This window comes from Antechinus flavipes, chromosome 1 (assembly GCF_016432865.1).
Source record: "Antechinus flavipes isolate AdamAnt ecotype Samford, QLD, Australia chromosome 1, AdamAnt_v2, whole genome shotgun sequence".
Lineage (NCBI taxonomy): Eukaryota > Metazoa > Chordata > Mammalia > Dasyuromorphia > Dasyuridae > Antechinus > Antechinus flavipes.
Genome location: NC_067398.1, coordinates 353,410,966 through 353,428,705, shown reverse-complemented (window position 1 = coordinate 353,428,705; position 17,740 = coordinate 353,410,966). Strand labels below are relative to the sequence as shown.

The 17,740-nt window shown below is 35.2% G+C and overlaps 1 pseudogene; it reads right to left on the bottom strand.

The window, feature by feature from the left end:
* Window positions 1-9,826: 9,826 nt before the first annotated feature.
* Window positions 9,827-16,814, bottom strand: LOC127545793 (uncharacterized; annotated as a pseudogene).
* Window positions 16,815-17,740: the final 926 nt, after the last annotated feature.

Genomic DNA, 17,740 nt, shown 5'->3' with positions numbered 1-17,740 from the left:
GAACGCAAAGATATTCAGCATGATTTTATAAAGTATACACTTCTAGCTGGCCAGAGATGAGACAAATACTACAGTCCTCAAAATCTTTGTCAAATTTGGGATTGTGGATTTGGCAGCTCTGAAAATGACTTCCTAGTTATTCCCTTTTGTATGGGAAAAGTACCATCTTTGACATGTTAACAATGCTACTTCCCTTGCTAGGGGTTCAAAATTGGTGATTCCTGGGAAAGAAAGATATTAGCTGTTTCCTTCACTTTCAGATATATGTTTTGGTTTTTTGAAGGCCGTAATTGTTTGAGAGGTTTGAGCCTTGTTAGTGTTTGAGAGGGAAAAGGAAGCAAATGTTAACAGGGAGAGATTGACTGTTCCCAAGGCTGACTCTGGGCCTGTTCTCATAAAGATAGGATCCTATTCTTCCTGGGCTTGGCTCAACTTCTGAGAAAAATTCCCCTGCACAGGTGGTCATGAACTTTTATAAAGAACAGAGATGTTAAAGTTTGTCCATGGCCAAAACTGTGGCTCTAACTCCTAACTCTTTAGTGCAGTCTTCAACCTTTGAAGCAATTTAAAATTTAAATTGGGATATCTTGCAATTATGAAATGACAAAATAAGTTATTTTATTCAGGACAAGAAGAATCTTTAATGTAAAAAAGTATGATTAGTTTCCTTGAAGCTCATCATAAAGATCAAGTAAGATACAGCTCTTCCTAGTAACCCTTTATGATACTATCATTCATAAATTTGTCCAAACCCTTTTGGATTAATTTATTTTTGCTAAAGTCTACCTTTGGGTGGGGAGAGGGGAAAGGAAAAGGAATAAGAACTATAAATTCATCACTCACAATGTTTAGTACTTAGTTTTATTTTTCCTAAATTATAGTCATTCAAAAGGTGATCATTTTTATTGCCTTTTTAAAAATATGTCCTTTTCTCCATGTTATTTATTATTTTAATTGTATCTCCTAAGCCTTCATTTCTCCAAAATGGTAAGTTCTAAACTTTCTAGCATTTCCTCATATTATAGTTCCTTGATTCTTCTAATTATTTTAGTTATTTTTTTATCTATTTCTATCATGTTTTTAAGCTAAGTATAGAAATGACATTGTTTTTATCAAAATGAAAGTTCTTAAGGTCATAGATCTAGAAGAGACCTTAGAAGTAAATATATATTTAGTGTATTTAAAATATTTTCTTAATGCTATTGAACATTGTATTGATCTTTTTAATAGAGCATACAGATTAAATATCCTCCAGAAAAAATTTAAAAACTACCATGATAATCTGGTCCCTTTTCTAGAAATTCAAGAGAAAATCATTTATAGAGGAATTATGTGCTAAGGAAATAGATGAAAAACAAGTCAGTCCTTCCTTTCAAAGAGTTTTTAATTGGAATAAATGCATTATTTGGAGATTCTTGACAATGGGCAAATAAAAAGGCCCAGAAGTTCTTAAGATTCAGTAACCAGCAGACAGTAATTGTCTGGAGGTCTGGATGGCCCAGAAACAGGATAGACAATAAGATAGTAAGGATCCATTGGACCAAGTCATAAACTAAATAAAGTTTCATGGTCCTCTATCTTATCGCAAAGGTTATAACTGGTTACTCTCTGCTCAACAAAGAGGTATCAGAATATTCTTTATAGTCAATTGAAGATAGGAAGAAAGTTAACCTCCTCAAAGGTATCGAGCAAAAATTGTAGAGAAGGCAGAAATTACCTACAAAACTGCCTACATTGTATTGTAACTCATGGCATAATTTGATTTACTTACTCCTAATTGTATTACTTAGATAAAAACTCATTTACTCCTTTTCTTCCCATTCACACAGACCAGAAAAATGTTGCTATTCTCTATTCTCACTAGTACAAATGAAGAGTTTGATGTTATGGAAGAAAGCTTCAAGTGGGACAGAAGAAGAAAAATAATTTGAAGAGTTAGGGGAAACTACCCTCTGTACTACAACTGGATAATGGGAAAATGTGATAATTAGAAGCAAAGAAAGAAGAAACACTGACGTGTTTGAGGTAAGACAACAAGGGAATATAGGGAGTAGAATCCTGGGCCTAAAGTCAAGAACACCTGAATTCAAATCCTGCCTTAGATATTTCCTAGCTCTGTGACTTTGGACAGGTCAATTAACTTCTGTTTGCCTCAATTTCTTAATCTGTAGATCCTTTACATTTAATCCATAGAGGATGATGAGATCCTATCACCAATCTGTAGAGATGATAGGATAGCACCTACTTCTCAAAAGTTGTTGTCAGGATCAAATGAGAAAAAAAAATTGTAAGGCACTTAGTGGTACCTGATACATAGTAAGCACTATATAAATGTTAGGTAGTAATATGATTTCTATTATTATCATAAGGCTATTAAACTTTGAGAGTCCATTTGTAGTTCACAAAGGGCATGAGATTTCAAGTAGCCTATAGATGTTTGGAAGGGTCATGAAATTGGCTAATGATTTATAGAAATAATACATTTGCACTTGGGCACAGATTGTCTTGCCAGGAATTCTCAAAACAGAAACCAATCCTGATAAGTGATTTTTGAAGAATGAGATCTCAGTAAGATTTCTGCTGAGACTTTGAGAGAACAGAACTGGGAAGGCTTCCCACTAATCCTGTGATAAAAATTTGAAAGAATCCAGCAATGTCCTACACAAAAATTTTACTTGAATCAGCAGTGTAAGCAGGGGAAGCTGGCCAAGCAATATAGCCTAATCCCATCAAAAAGCAGGACAAAAATATCTGGAGAAAGTAGGTGGAGTCCAGCAGCATTGAGAATTATAAATTGTCTTTCCTGAGAGTCCTCAAGCACAGTCTTCATCATAACTGACTTTCCTCATTGGTGGAGTTTGTATTTGTAAGAGAGTGCATCCTTGCTTTAAGGAAAATATGCTAATATAAATCCCATATCACATCATTAAATGTCTTTAATTGTGCTCTCTAACGAAACATATTACAACTGAATAATTAAAAAAAACCTAAGTGGGTGAAGTTATGAATATAGACTCACAGAATAACCTGGAGAATTCACTTCCAGAGATCCAAACCTGATAGAGAAATGGGCTACATTCTATATAAGTATGAGACTCTTCCCACAGAGAGAATTGAACATTCTGATAAAACAGATTCTCATATTCCAAAGGATAAGAGGATACATGAGCACAACCAAAAGAGATCAGATTCTACTTAGAGAAAGATGATTTGGTGGTTTGCAGCTTCCTGAGTAGGGGTGCCAAGTGGACTATATACTGACCAGAGTAAAATGAATTTCAGAGGCATTTATATATCTTGAAAATGTTGATCTAGAGATGCCTCTGCAGACTTTACAAATTCAGATGATCCATACTGGCTTCTGGTGATTTGTTTGAGAACAAATTATACCAGAAGAAAATTGAAAAGTGTTGGTAAGAATCACTAGGACAGATTTGGGGAAAGGGTATCCAGATAAGAAGATTTTATCTGAGAATGGGTTTGGGACTTCTGTATCACACCTTCAGATGTATAATCTTTTATTGGTCAGTGATAGTGTGTATCTAATAAGGGCAATTATGTCTGGTGAAAGACATAAGTATGATCAAATCCTTTAAGTTACAATTGCAAAGAAGAGAAAAAAGTGCATAAAAATCTGGCAAACTGAAAACCAAAAAGAGTAGCAGGTACAATATAGAAACAATATCAGTAGAGAGGACCTAATGATCACAAGCACTTAATCGCCAAGCATCGATTGTTTATCTGCTATAGGTTTATTTATTAGACACAAACATTATCCTTATAAAAAGTTCTTCCAATCAGACAGCAAATGAACTTCAAATTGACCTAGAAAATATAAAGGCATTTTTTTTTTCATCTACAATAAAGTTAAGACCAGTGATAAGCACTGTTCAAGTTGGATAAAAAAAAAAAAATAAGATGATCTATCAAGACTTAATGCTTTGAGGTTGGCTTTGTTGTTGTCTGCTTAAAACATTCTGCAATCAATAAACAGCTATGTCTACTGCTACTAAGTAGATAATTAGATAGCTATCATTTATATAGTGCTTTAATGTTTACTAGATATTTTACAAACCCTGTGAGGTTATTATCCCATATACATATACATATGTGCATGTGTGTGTGTGTGTGTGTCTGTGTATGTAATGGAATATATATATGGTATGTCAAAACTTCCTAATAACATAAATAAATGTATGATACATATAAAATTATACATGCATGTGTATATACATACATGTATAATACATATATATATATACATGTGGGGGGAATAATAACCTAATGGTAATTGTGTGTATGCATGTATTCATATATTCATATGTATGTGTATGCGTGTGGATACATACATACACACACACATACTTTATGTATGAGAAAACTGTTAGTCAGAGATTAAGTAACTTGCCCAGGACCACAAAACTAGTAAGTAGATGAGGTTATATTTGAACTCAGGTCTGCCTGACTCGAGGTCAACACTATCTGTGCTACTCAGTTGTCAGTATCTATGTTTTAGATATTTTGTTATCTGTTAGAGATACCAAAATGAGATAGTTCCTACTTTTGAGATATTTATAATCTAATGCAAAACACATAGACATATAAGTAAATATATAAAATAATGTAAATATTAATTATGATTGTAATCAACATTATTTGCAAAAAAAATTAATAAAAATAAAATAGTAAGATGTATACAAAATAAACTATAGAATCCTATATTTAGAGCTAGAATGGATCTCAAAGGTCAATTATCTGATCCAATGGCCTCTTTATAGTATATAAATACTCTTTATAGAGTATTTAATCTCTGTCTTTATTTTTTCTAAGGTATTCTCTTGTAGGTATTTCTACTGGCAATAGTACCCATTTTGCTGATTCTTCTCCTATTGGTGAGTTCCTTCTGGGATGGCTATTTTATGGAGGGGTCCAGGTCTCCTTCATTTTCTTCCTAACATTTTTCCTGGCTTCTGGGCTTCAAAACCATGCCCCTACCACTTCTCTCAGTCTCTGGTGCCTTATTGTCATGAAACAATACAACTCTTTGCAGTCTTCTTAACCTGGATTATCCCTTGTAAGAACTCTGCCCTTTGCCCTTTTTTTTACTGACAAGCTCCTCTTGGGACTTCGTTTTATGGAGAGGCATAGGCCAGCCTTCATTCTTCTCCTGGTCCTACTCCTGGTTTCCAGACTTCAAAACCATACTCCCATACTGGGAATCTCCATCCCTATCTCTACGGCCTTTCATCTGTCTTTTATATATCTTCTCTATTGGAATGTAAGTTCCTTGAAAACAGGGATTGGCTTTCTTCTTACTTGTGTGGGTATCCCTAGTGCTTAGCATAATACCTTGTACATAGCAAATGTTTAATAAATTCTTATTTCCTTTCTTCCTTTTTGATAGGATTATTAAACTGTAAGATTAGGAAAATGCCATAGATAGAATACGATTGAACTTTAGTAAGACATTTGACAGTCTTAAAGTCACTTCTGTGGACAAGATGGAAAGATGTGGGTAAGATAAATAAAATGGTTAACGGATCCAGAACTGAATGACAAGACATAGGAATAATCTTTAATGGAATAGATATTTCTCAGGGAGTGTCCCAGGAATCTGTTCTTATTTTTTATATGATTTGAATGAAAACAAATTTTTCAAATTTACAGATGATAACAAAGCTTAGAGGAATAGCTACAATAGTAAATAATAGTTAGGAACGCAAAGTACCTCAACAGTTTAAAACAGTGAACCAAACCTAATAAAAATAAATTTATTAGCATTAGGTTTGATGAGAATAATAAATATTTTTCTTAGATTCTCACCCTTAGCTTTAAAAAAAATTAGCTAATTTCAGGAAGTAGGAAATGCAGCTAGATAACAATTTGCATAAAGAAATTCTGAGGATATTAGTGTACTGCAATATCAATATGAGTCAACACTGGCATATAACAACAACAACAAAAAATGAAGCCAATCACATGTCTTGAATAAAGATGGTAATAGGTACATCCTAGAACTAACTTGAATGACCTCTCACTCATCAATTGTTAAATTTTCAGTGTGAACACTGACAATTGAGAAACCAGCTACAAAAATTATAAAAAAGTCTCCATACAAATAAAGTCAGACTTAAATAATTGGAAAAATATTAAGTGCTCTTGGATGGGCCGAGCAAACATAATAAAGATGACAATACTCCCTAAACTAATCTATTTATTTAGTGCTATAACAATCAGACTTCCAAGAAAATATTTTAATGCTCTAGAAAAAATAACAACAAAATTCATATGGAACAATAAAAAGTCGAGAATCTCAAAGGAATTAATGAAAAAAAAAAATCAAATGAAGGTGGCCTAGCTGTACCTGATCTAAAATTATATTATAAAGCAGCAGTCACCAAAACCATTTGGTATTGGCTAAGAAATAGATTAGTTGATCAGTGGAAAAGGTTAGGTTCACAAGACAGAATAGTCAACTATAGCAATCTAGTGTTTGACAAACCCAAAGACCCTAACTTCTGGGAAAAGAATTCATTATTTGATAAAAACTGCTGGGATAATTGGAAATTAGTATGGCAAAAATTAGGCATGGACCCACACTTAACACCATATACCAAGATAAGATCAAAATGGATCCATGACCTAGGCATAAAGAACGAGATTATAAATAAATTAGAGGAACATAGAATAGTTTATCTCTCAGACTTATGGAGGAGAAAGAAATTTGTGACCAAAGATGAACTAGAGACCATTATTGATCACAAAATAGAAAATTTTGATTACATCAAATTAAAAAGCCTTTGTACAAACAAAACTAATGCAAACAAAATTAGAAGGGAAGCAACAAACTGGGAAAACATCTTCACAGTTAAAGGTTCTGATAAAGGCCTCATTTCCAAAATATATAGAGAACTGACTCAAATTTATAAGAAATCAAGCCATTCTCCAATTGATAAATGGTCAAAGGATATGAACAGACAATTTTCAGAGGATGAAATTGAAACTATTACCACTCAGATGAAAGAGTGTTCCAAATCATTATTGATCAGAGAAATGCAAATTAAGACAACTCTGAGATACCACTACACACCTGTCAGATTGGCTAAGATGACAGGAAAAAATAATGATGAATGTTGGAGGGGATGTGGGAAAACTGGGACACTAATGCATTGTTGGTGGAGTTGTGAACGAATCCAACCATTCTGGAGAGCAATCTGGAATTATGCCCAAAAAATTATCAAATTGTGCATACCCTTTGATCCAGCAGTGTTTCTATTGGGCTTATATCCCAAAGAAATACTAAAGAAGGGAAAGGGACCTGTATGTGCCAAAATGTTTGTGGCAGCCCTATTTGTAGTGGCTAGAAACTGGAAAATGAATGGATGCCCATCAATTGGAGAATGGCTGGGTAAATTGTGGTATATGAATGTTATGGAATATTATTGTTCTGTAAGAAATGACCAGCAGGATGAATACAGAGAGTACTGGCGAGACTTACATGAACTGATGCTGAGTGAAATGAGCAGAACCAGATCATTATACACTTCGACAACGATATTGTATGAGGACATATTTTGATGGAAGCAGATTTCTTTGACAAAGAGACCTAACTGAGTTTCAATTGATCAATGATGGACAAAAGCAGCTACACCCAAAGAAAGAACACTGGGAAACGAATGTGAACTATCTGCATTTTTGTTTTTCTTCCCGATTATTTATACCTTCTGAATCCAATTCTCCCTGTGCAACAAGAGAACTGTTCGGTTCTGCAAACATATATTGTATCTAGGATATACTGCAACATATCCAACATATAAAGGACTGCTTGCCATCTAGGGGAGGGGGTGGAGGGAGGGAGGGGAAAAAAATCGGAACAGAAACGAGTGCAAGGGATAATGTTGTAAAAAAAACCTACCCTGGCATGGATTCTGTCAATATAAAGTAATTATTAAATAAAAAAAAGAGAGAGAGAAACCAGCTACAAATGAGGCTTCATTTACCAGAAAACCTCTAGAAGTTATCATCCTGCTGTAATCTTGAACTAGTCAGATTATATTTGGAGAAGCGCATTCAGCTCTGGGTAGTTTGTGTTAGAAAAGATATCACTGTGCTGAAGAATTTTTATAAAAGGATAACTAAGATAGTAAGTTTGAATTCAAGCATGCCAAACCCCTAATCTTTGGATGAACAATTTTCCTGGAAAAGAGAAGACTTAGGAGGAACATAAAAGTATCTGCTTCATGGAAGATTGATTAGACTTATTCTGCTTGACCCCAGAGATTTTAAGGCTTTCATTGTGCTTAAAAATTATTTTCTTGTTTTCTCAGAACAATCCTTTGATGTAGATATTAGTATTATCCCCATTTTACAGATGAGGAAATTGAAACAGACAGAAATTAATTGACTTGCCCAGAATCATACAGCAAATAAATTCTAAAGTCTTCCTGATGGCAGATTTACTACTTTATCAATGTGCCAGACATATTTCAGAGGAATTTCAAAATCCTAAAATTTCATCATCATGGAGGAGAGGAGGAATGAGTCAGCAATATAATCTGAAAGAAAATGTAGTTTTTTGTTCACATTTTTTTTCTCTTGGCTAACCATAACTTGTCATAAAACTGTTTAGATAAGGCAATATTATCTGAATGTACTTTGAAATTTGAGGCCTCCTATGACTTTTATGTTGACCTATGAGAATATGAGAGTTTTCTCTATCAGATAAACATAGTATGGAGAATGTGTCTACCTGTGATTAAAACATTCCTAATGCAGAGGAATGAAAAGTATGACAATGGGTCTCTCATACTGAGGTACCTAGAATACATCAATAAAAGACCACACTATACATTTCCACATTTCATTATTCTCATTATCTAATATGTATTATCTTGTTGCTATATCTAAATTGTAAGTTCTTTGCCTGGTACATAGTACATGCTTAATAAATGTTTGTTGGTTGATGAAGACTACTTCTTATCCTTGTACAGCCTCCTAGCATAGTAAGTATCATTATATTGGTCTGATAGAATTTCTTTTTACTTTTTATTTCTTCGTTCTGACTTTTCATGACCCAATGAACATAGCATAACAGATCCTTCTATTCTCCATTATCTCCTAATGTTTGTCCAAGCTCATGTTCAGTAACATGACAATATTTATTCATCTCAGTCTCTTTTTTTGCCTTCAATCGTTATCAATATCAGGGTCATTTCTAATGAATTCCATTTTCTTATAATATAGCCAAAATAATTGAATCTGTTTCAGTATTTATACTTCCAATGAATAGTCTGAATTAATTTTTAAGTATTGTTGGCAAGATAATATCTCTACATTTTAGTATGCTGTTCAGATTTCCCATAGCTTTCTTTTCAAGGAGTCAGCATCTTTTAGTTTCATGGCTGCAATTATCATTTGTAGTGATCTTTAAGCCAAGAATATTATATCTGACACTGCTTTTCTTCTCCTTTTATTTTCTAGGATATGTTTATTGTTAAACTTCAGGCCAGTTGTTATACTCTCCTCTTTTATCCTCAAGAATTTTCTTAATTCCTCTTCACTTTGTATCATCAAAGTGTTATCATCTGCATATCTGAGTTAGTTGATATTTCCCCTGCAACCTTAATTATGGCTTTTGATTTGTCCAGTATGGCATTTCACATGTACTTTGCAGATAAGTGAAAGAAATAAGGTAACAAGGTAACAATACATAGCTTTGTTGTACTCCTATCTGAATCCCATACAAATTGGTTGTCCCATGTTTGCTACAAACTATTGTTTCTTAACCCTGTCTTCCTCAGGAGACAAATAAGATGATCTGGTACAGTCATCTCTTTGAAGATTTACCACATTTTGTTTCTGTATAGTAAAAATCTTTATTACAGTCAATGAAGCAGAAGTAGATGGGCTGTTGTTTTTTTTTGCAACTTCCCCTGTTTTCTCCATAATCCAGTAAATGTTGGTGATTTAGTCTGTAGTTCCTCTGCTTATTTGAAAAACAGCCTGTACTTCTGGTGATTCTTGGTTCACATATTGCTGAAGACTAGCTTGCAAAATATTACATTTAATCTTGTGCTCATGTGAAATAAGCATAACTGTTCAATAATTTGAACATTCTTTGGCATTGCTCTACTTCAGGATTGGGACATAAACTGATATTTTCCAATCCAGCAGCCATTGATGAGTTTTCCAAATCTGTTGGCATGTTGAGCATAGTATCATCTTTTATGATTTTAAATAACTCTGCTGGAATTTTGTCATCTCTACTAGCTTTATTTATTGAAATGCTTTCTAAGGTCCACTTGACTTCATTCTCCCAGATGTCTGATTCTATATAAGTGACCACACTATCATGATCACAATCATCTATGATGTTAAGATCTTTCTTGTATAGTTCTTTTGTATATTCTTGCCACCTCTTCTGTGCTTCTATTAAGTCCCTATCATGTTTGTCTTTTATCATGCCCAATTTTGCATGAAATGTCCCTTTATATATTTACTTTTCTTGAAGAGTTCCCTTGTCTGTTCTAGTCTATTGTTTTTCTTTCTATTTCTTTGCATTGTTCATTTAAGAAAATCTTATCTCTCCTTGCTATTCTCTAGAATTCTGCATTCAGTTATATATATCTTTCATTTTCTCCTTTCCATTAAACTTTCCTTCTTTTCTCAGTTATTTCCAAACCTTCATCAAGTAGTCATTTTGCTTTCTTGCTCTTCTTTTTCTTTTTCTTTTAATAACTTTTTATTGCTAGAACCCATGCCAGGGTAATTTTTTTACAGCATTATCCCTTGCATTCACTTCTGTTCTGATTTTTCCCCTCCTTCCCTCCACCCCCTCCCCCAGATGGCAAACAGTCCTTTACATGTTGAATAGGTTACAGTATATCCTAGATACACTATACGTGTGCAGAATCAGTTTTCTTGTTGCACAGGGAGAATTGAATTCAGAAGGTATAAATAATCCGGGAAGAAAAACAAAAATGCAAGCAGTTTATATTCATTTCCCAGTGTTCTTTCTTTGGGTGTAGCTGCTTCTGTCCATCTTTGATCAATTGAAACTGAATTAGCTCTCTTTATCGAAGAGATCCACTTCCATCAGAATACATCCTCAAACAGTATTGTTGTTGAGGTATATAATGATCTCCTGGTTCTGCTCATTTCGCTTAGCATCAGTTCATGTAAGTCTCGCCAGTCCTCTCTGTATTTATCCCACTGGTCATTCCTTACAGAACAATAATATTCCATAATGTTCATATATCACAATTTACTCAACCATTCTCCAATTGATAGGCATCCATTCATTTTCCAGCTTCTAGCCACTACAAACAGGGCTGCCACAAACATTTTGGCACATACAGGTCCCTTTCCTTTCTTTAGTATCTCTTTGAGGTATAAACCCAGTAGAAACACTGCTGGATCAAAGGGTATGCACAGTTTGATAACTTTTTGAGCATAGTTCCAAATTGCTCTCCAGAATGGCTGGATGTGTTCACAATTCCACCAACGATGTATCAGTGTCCATGTTTTCCCACATCCCCTCCAACATTCCACATTATCTTTCCCTGTCACTCTAGCCAATCTGACAGGTGTGTAGTGGTATCTCAGAGTTGTCTTAATTTGCATTTCTCTGATTAATAATGATTTGGCTTGCTCTTCTTTTTCTTTGGGATTTTGTTTGTTGCTACCTTTTGTACAGTGTTGTGAACTTCTGAATATAATTCCTCAGACACTCTAACAGATCTAATCCCTTAAATCTATTCATCACTTATACTTCATATTCATAAGGGATGTTATTTAGGTCACACCTATATGGTGTGATGTTTTTTCCTCTACTTTCTTCAATTTAAGTTTGAATTTTGCTCATGAGCTAAACCACAGTAGGTCTTATTTTAACTGATTATATGGAGCTTTTCTATCCTTGGCTATAAAGTGTATAATCAACGTAGTTTTTCTATTGACCATCTGGTGATGTACATGTATAGCATCACCTTTTGGGATGTTGAAAAAGAATGTTTGCTATGACCAGTGAATTATCTCGACCTAACCCTATTAATTTCTGTCCTGCTTTATTTTATATTCCAAGACCAAACTTGTCTCTTCTTCCAATTACCTTCTGATTTCTTACTTTAGTATTCTGATTTCCTAATGACAGATATGACATCTTTTTAATATTATTTTGATATTTTTAAATGTTGTAGGTTTTCTGAGAACTATCTTTGGCCTTTTTTTGCATTAGTAATTAGAGTATAGTGTTGAATTACTATGATGTTGAACATTTTGTATTGGATTCAAACACATATTCTGTCTTTTTTGAGATTATACCTCAGTATAACATATTACATTATAATATATTATATAGTATATCTCCTGTTTGACCACAAATAGTTTACCTTGATTCATAGATCTTACATTCCAGATTCCTAGCCAATATTAATCTTTACAACATGAATCTTTCCTTTTTGTCTCCAGTCACATCTATAGCTGAATTTTCTTTAAGCTTTGGACAAACTGTTAATTCTTTCTGGAGCTACTAGACATTCTCCTAGCTCTTCCCCAGTAACTTGTTAGCATTGGATGCATCCATCTAATACTTTATTGCTTGGAGGAAAACATGTCCTTGGGAAAGCTCAGCTGCAGATAAAAACAAACACAAGATTTGTAGATTTGCCTAGTGAGTTTATTTTTATCCTAGTTGCTAAACAGGATAATTTAAGAAAATCTGGGCAATTATAACAATAAGCCCCAGTGCTTTGTCAGGCATTTTAAAGAAACCAGGTAATTACACTGCTATGTATCCAGAAGTTCTCACTATTTGAATTATTTTGATGCAACCTCTCTTATTTGCCCAGGCCACAGATCTGCTCTAGATTAGATTAATACAAGCAATTCTTCACCAGACACAGCTTTCACTAATCTATCCAGGTGATTAACTCCTTTGCCAAACTATTCTTTTGTAAAGCCTGTTATGTTTTTCTTCTCTTTGGACCTTTTAGTAGCTTCAGTAGCTGGTGGGGCTGCCTTCAGATTAGGTACAAGATCTTAAACACTGCTTCACAAAACTTTGTCAGGTTGTTACAAACTATCTTATTTCTCTTATCTCTCCCTATTCCTTCATCTATTGTTTTCTTCAAGACTTAAGACAAATTTTCCCAGTTATTATTCTATATACCTATGCCCAGATCTTCTTGATGCAATTTTACAACTAAAATTCATTCTTCTCCATTCCCTCAATAATTTCTCCCCATGCTTCAAACTAAACTATGTCTTTAGGGAAGACTGATAGTTGTAATTGCTTACCCATTGCTAGAAATAGTGTTAAAATTGTGGAGAGCATGCAAAATAGGTCAATCAACTGGACTTTGATTCCTGGGAAAAATCTAAAATAGATTATGAAAGAGATGATTAGTGAATATATAGGAAAGAAAGAAGTGAGAGCAGGTCATGCCAAACCAAACCTTACTTTTTTCCTGGTAGTTAACTATACTCATACAGGGAGAAATTATCAATATTGTTTATAAAGATAAAATTCAGGCTTTTAATTTTAAAATATGAACATATGTGAATGAAACAATAATAGTGAGATTAATTTGGATCTGATTGAATGGTTAGGTTAAAGAGAGAAGTAAAAAATGTTTTGATGTCAACTTGACAAGACATCTCCAGCAGAGTGTTATAGAGAATCTGTATGTAGCTCGGTTTTTATCAGTGACTTGAATAAAGGTATAGACCAAGGGTCCTCAAACGTTTTAAACAGGGGGCCAGTTCACTGTCCCTCAGACTGTTAAAGGGCCAGACTATAGTGAAAACAAAAACTATGAACAAATTCCTATGCACACTGCATATATCTTATTTTGAAGTGAAGAAACAAAACGGGAACAAATACAATATTTAAAATGAAGTAAAGTTAAATCAACAAATTTACCAGTATTTCAATGGGAACTATGGGCCTGCTTTTGGCTAATGAGATGGTCAGTGTCTGGTTCCATATTTGTCACTGCTAGTCGTAATAAGTGATGCAAGTGTGCATCCGTTAGTCTTGGTCTGGTTGGAGATTTCAAATGTTTCATTCTAGAAAAAGTCTGTTCACAGACATAAGTGCTGCCAAAGATGGTTGCCACTTTGAGTGCATGGTTCCCGAGATGAGGCTATGTCTCAGAGGGGAGAGATGCATAGATATTATGAAGGCTGTTTGATTTGAATGCATTTTTCAGAGAGTCATAATTCTGCAGTTCAGCCAGTTCCATTTGGTAAATTGTATCCACATTTTCAATGTCAATAGAAAATGGGTTACGGAAAAGCTGTATGTCCTATTCATGGAGATGAAGCTCTTTAAATCTAAATTGGAACTCCTTTTGCAATTTTTCCAGTGAATCCACACATGTCTTGTTTGGGAATGCAATCAGTGGTTTTTTCGCTAACAGATTTTGAGTTGTGGGGAGATGGCAGAAGTTTTCCTCCTTCACTTGTTTGATGAGGAGGCCTAATTTTACTTCAAATGTTTTGACATGTGATTGCATATCACAGATGAGCTTCCCCTTTCCTTGAAGTTGCATATTAAAATTGTTGAGTAGCTCTGTTACATCTGTCAGAAAGACAAGGTGCCATTTCCATTCTGCATCATTGAGCTCTGGCACTTCTTTGTTTTTTGAAAGCAGAAAAATTGTAATCTGTGGAAGTAAGTCATAGAAACGTTTCAAAACTCTCCCTCAACTCAGCCAATGGACTTCTGTGTGATATAGAACATGTTCATACTCAACATTTAGCTCAGACAGAAATTGCTGAAATTGTCTGTGATTTAATGCATTAGCTCTAATGAAATTAACACATGATACCACGATTTTCATGACAGAGTCCCACTTCAGTGATTTACTACACAGTGCTTGTTGGTGGATGAGGCAGTGTATGGCTATTGGATGAGAATGATTATGTTTGTCCATCTCTTGGTTAATGCGAGCAATTACTCCTTTCTTAGACCCCACCATGCTAGGAGCACCATCAGTTGTCATGCTGCCTAGTTTAGCCCAGTCCAGCTCAAACCATTCATAGTTTGGCAAACCTTTTCATAGATATCCTCTCCTGTAGTTGTTCCTTTGATGCTTTGCAGTGCAGCAAGCTCTTATATGATTTCAAAATAATCATTCATTCCACAAATAAAAATTAGAAGTTGTGCAGAATCACGAACATCATTGCTTTCGTCAAGTGCCAAGGAAAAATATGAAATTTTTTTATGGAGTTTTGCAAATGCTGATGCAGATTGTCTCCCATTTCTTAAATCCTCCGTGGAATTGTAGGTCCTGAATGACTCATTGTACTAAATAAATCAGCCTTCTCTGGACACATCTCTTTGGCAACAGAAAGAAGGCATTCTTTAACAAATTCTCCCTCCATGAATGGTCTGCCAGTGCATGCTATTAGCCTGACAACTTGAAAACTTGCTCGCAGTGATGAAATATTTAGCTGCTTCTGCTTTGCAAAAGTATTTTGCTGAGTTGTCAATGTATTTTTCAGTTTTAATATTTTATCTTTTCTCACTTCTCCAACCAATCATATTTATCTTTATGTTGAGTTTCATAGTGTTGGTGCAAATTATATTCTTTGAACACAGACACTATATTCTGGCATATCAGACATACAGCTCTTTCCTTGTACTATATGAAAAAGTAATCATAAGTCCACTGTTCTTTGAACATCCTACACTCCGAGTCAGTTTTTCTTTTTCTTGACTGTTATGAGTTCAAATGTTGGAGTTCTTGTTCTTCTCAAAACACAGCCGGTTTAGCTTAGGGCCCTCCACATATCTCCAAATCCAAAGGTTCTGTACATTAACCTCTGCCTCTGCTTTCTTCAGCCTCCAACCAGCACAGAGATGGAATGAATCTCTTGTTTCCTTCGCTTGGAGCTTGGCTAGCTTTCTGGTGAGTCTTTCAGACCAGCTTGGTCTCAGTGGGGGGCGTGCAGGAGCCCAGCCACCTACCACAGTGGTGTGAGATGAAGATGAATCTGGTTGTCCACTGAACTCTCACTCGTAGCTTTATCCTTTGAAAACTCTTCGTCTGCCACCAGCCAGCCAAGTGGAATATATTCTGCCTTGCCTCGGAGAGAGGGCTTCTGGCGTAATTCCTCAAAGTACTCTCTGTCTACACCAGAGTTGCTCCTCTTCAGTCCAGCTGAACTCTCCTCTGCAACCAGCCAGCCAAGTGGAAAAAATGTATTCTGGAATAGCTCTCTTGCCTTATATGTGAATCTTCTGAGAGAATGGGATTATGGGTTTTCTCCCATAGTGCTCTCTGGCCCAAAGAGCTTTAAGGGAGGTGTGAACTCCCTTGAAGTTAGAAAGTTTACTTTGTGAAGCTGGCATACTTGTGAACTCCAATGAGTAAAGGTGTGAACACAAGCCTTGTATTAATTAGTTCTACTTAGTACCTTGTTTCAGGTTCTGCCCAAAACATCTTCTTGTAAGATTAGATCAACTCTAATTAGTTAGCAGTTTGTAAAGATTCCAATACTTGACATCATTATTTCCTAGGGATTCCAAATTGCTATTAGTAAAATACATATATATATATATGTATGTATGTATACAGCGCTACAAAAACAATATAACAGCAATAACTTTGCCCACACAGACATATAGACTGCAATGCCCAACTTCCTCCAAGCTGCTTCTGCACTGTGATGCACACACTCTCTCTCTCCCACTCTTCACGCTCCCACTTCCAACCTTCACTGCTGCAGTGAATTCCCCCTGCAGCAGCCATGACATGCACAGCATGCACTGTACATCCCCCGTGCCTGTCTGTTGTGATGGCTGCCATTACTGTACAAGGCTGCAGGCCATCAGTTCTCCATCTTCTGCATCTCTCAAACTTCCCCACACCACACACCCCGGCCTGGGAACTCACCTCACCTTGGTGTTGCCTCATACTCTGTCTCCACCTCCTCAGCCCAGTACCGGAAGTGTGCATTGCTGATATGAGTTTAGGTCGAATGTCACTTCCAGTCTGATTTTGCCATAACCTGGCGAGGCCATATAAATGTTCTCAGTGGGCTGCATCTGGCTCGCGGGCCGCAGTTTGAGAACCCCTGGTATAGACAGTATGCTGTCTTTTTATAGATAGTATGATTTGTAGATGGTATAAAAGTAGGAGATTTTGTAGATGGTATAAAAGTAAGAGATATAGCTAAGATATTGAATAAGAGTGAAAAATCCCAAAAGATATTGACAGGCTAGATCTAGTAAGGACTCCTACCCTTTTGTGTTTCAAGGATCCTTTTGACAACTTAGGTAAAACTATGAGCCTATTTTCAGGATGTTTTAAATCTTAAAGTACATAGCATTATAAAAGAAGCTAGTTTTATGGAAATAGTTTTCAAAGTATTTTAAATAAAAATTCATGGACTCTAGGTTAAGAATCCCAAAAGAAATTAGATAATCTAGTAAGGTGAATCAAAGGCTTATGCTTCTATTTGTTTGTTTTTCATTAGCTTTATAAGTATGTGGTTAGGCTGAAAAAAATCTGTATGTTTTAGTGAATTCCAAACTCAATGTGAGTAAACAGTATTTGTGATATGGCAGTCATTGCCTCCCCCAAAAAGTGATCTTGGTTTATACATTGTGCATATGTACCTTCTAGGAATAAGATGAGAGTCCATTTATATTCTGCCTGGTCAGACCACATCTTAAATGCTGTTTTCTGTTCTGAGTACTGCATTTTAAGAAAGGCATTGATAAACTGAAAAA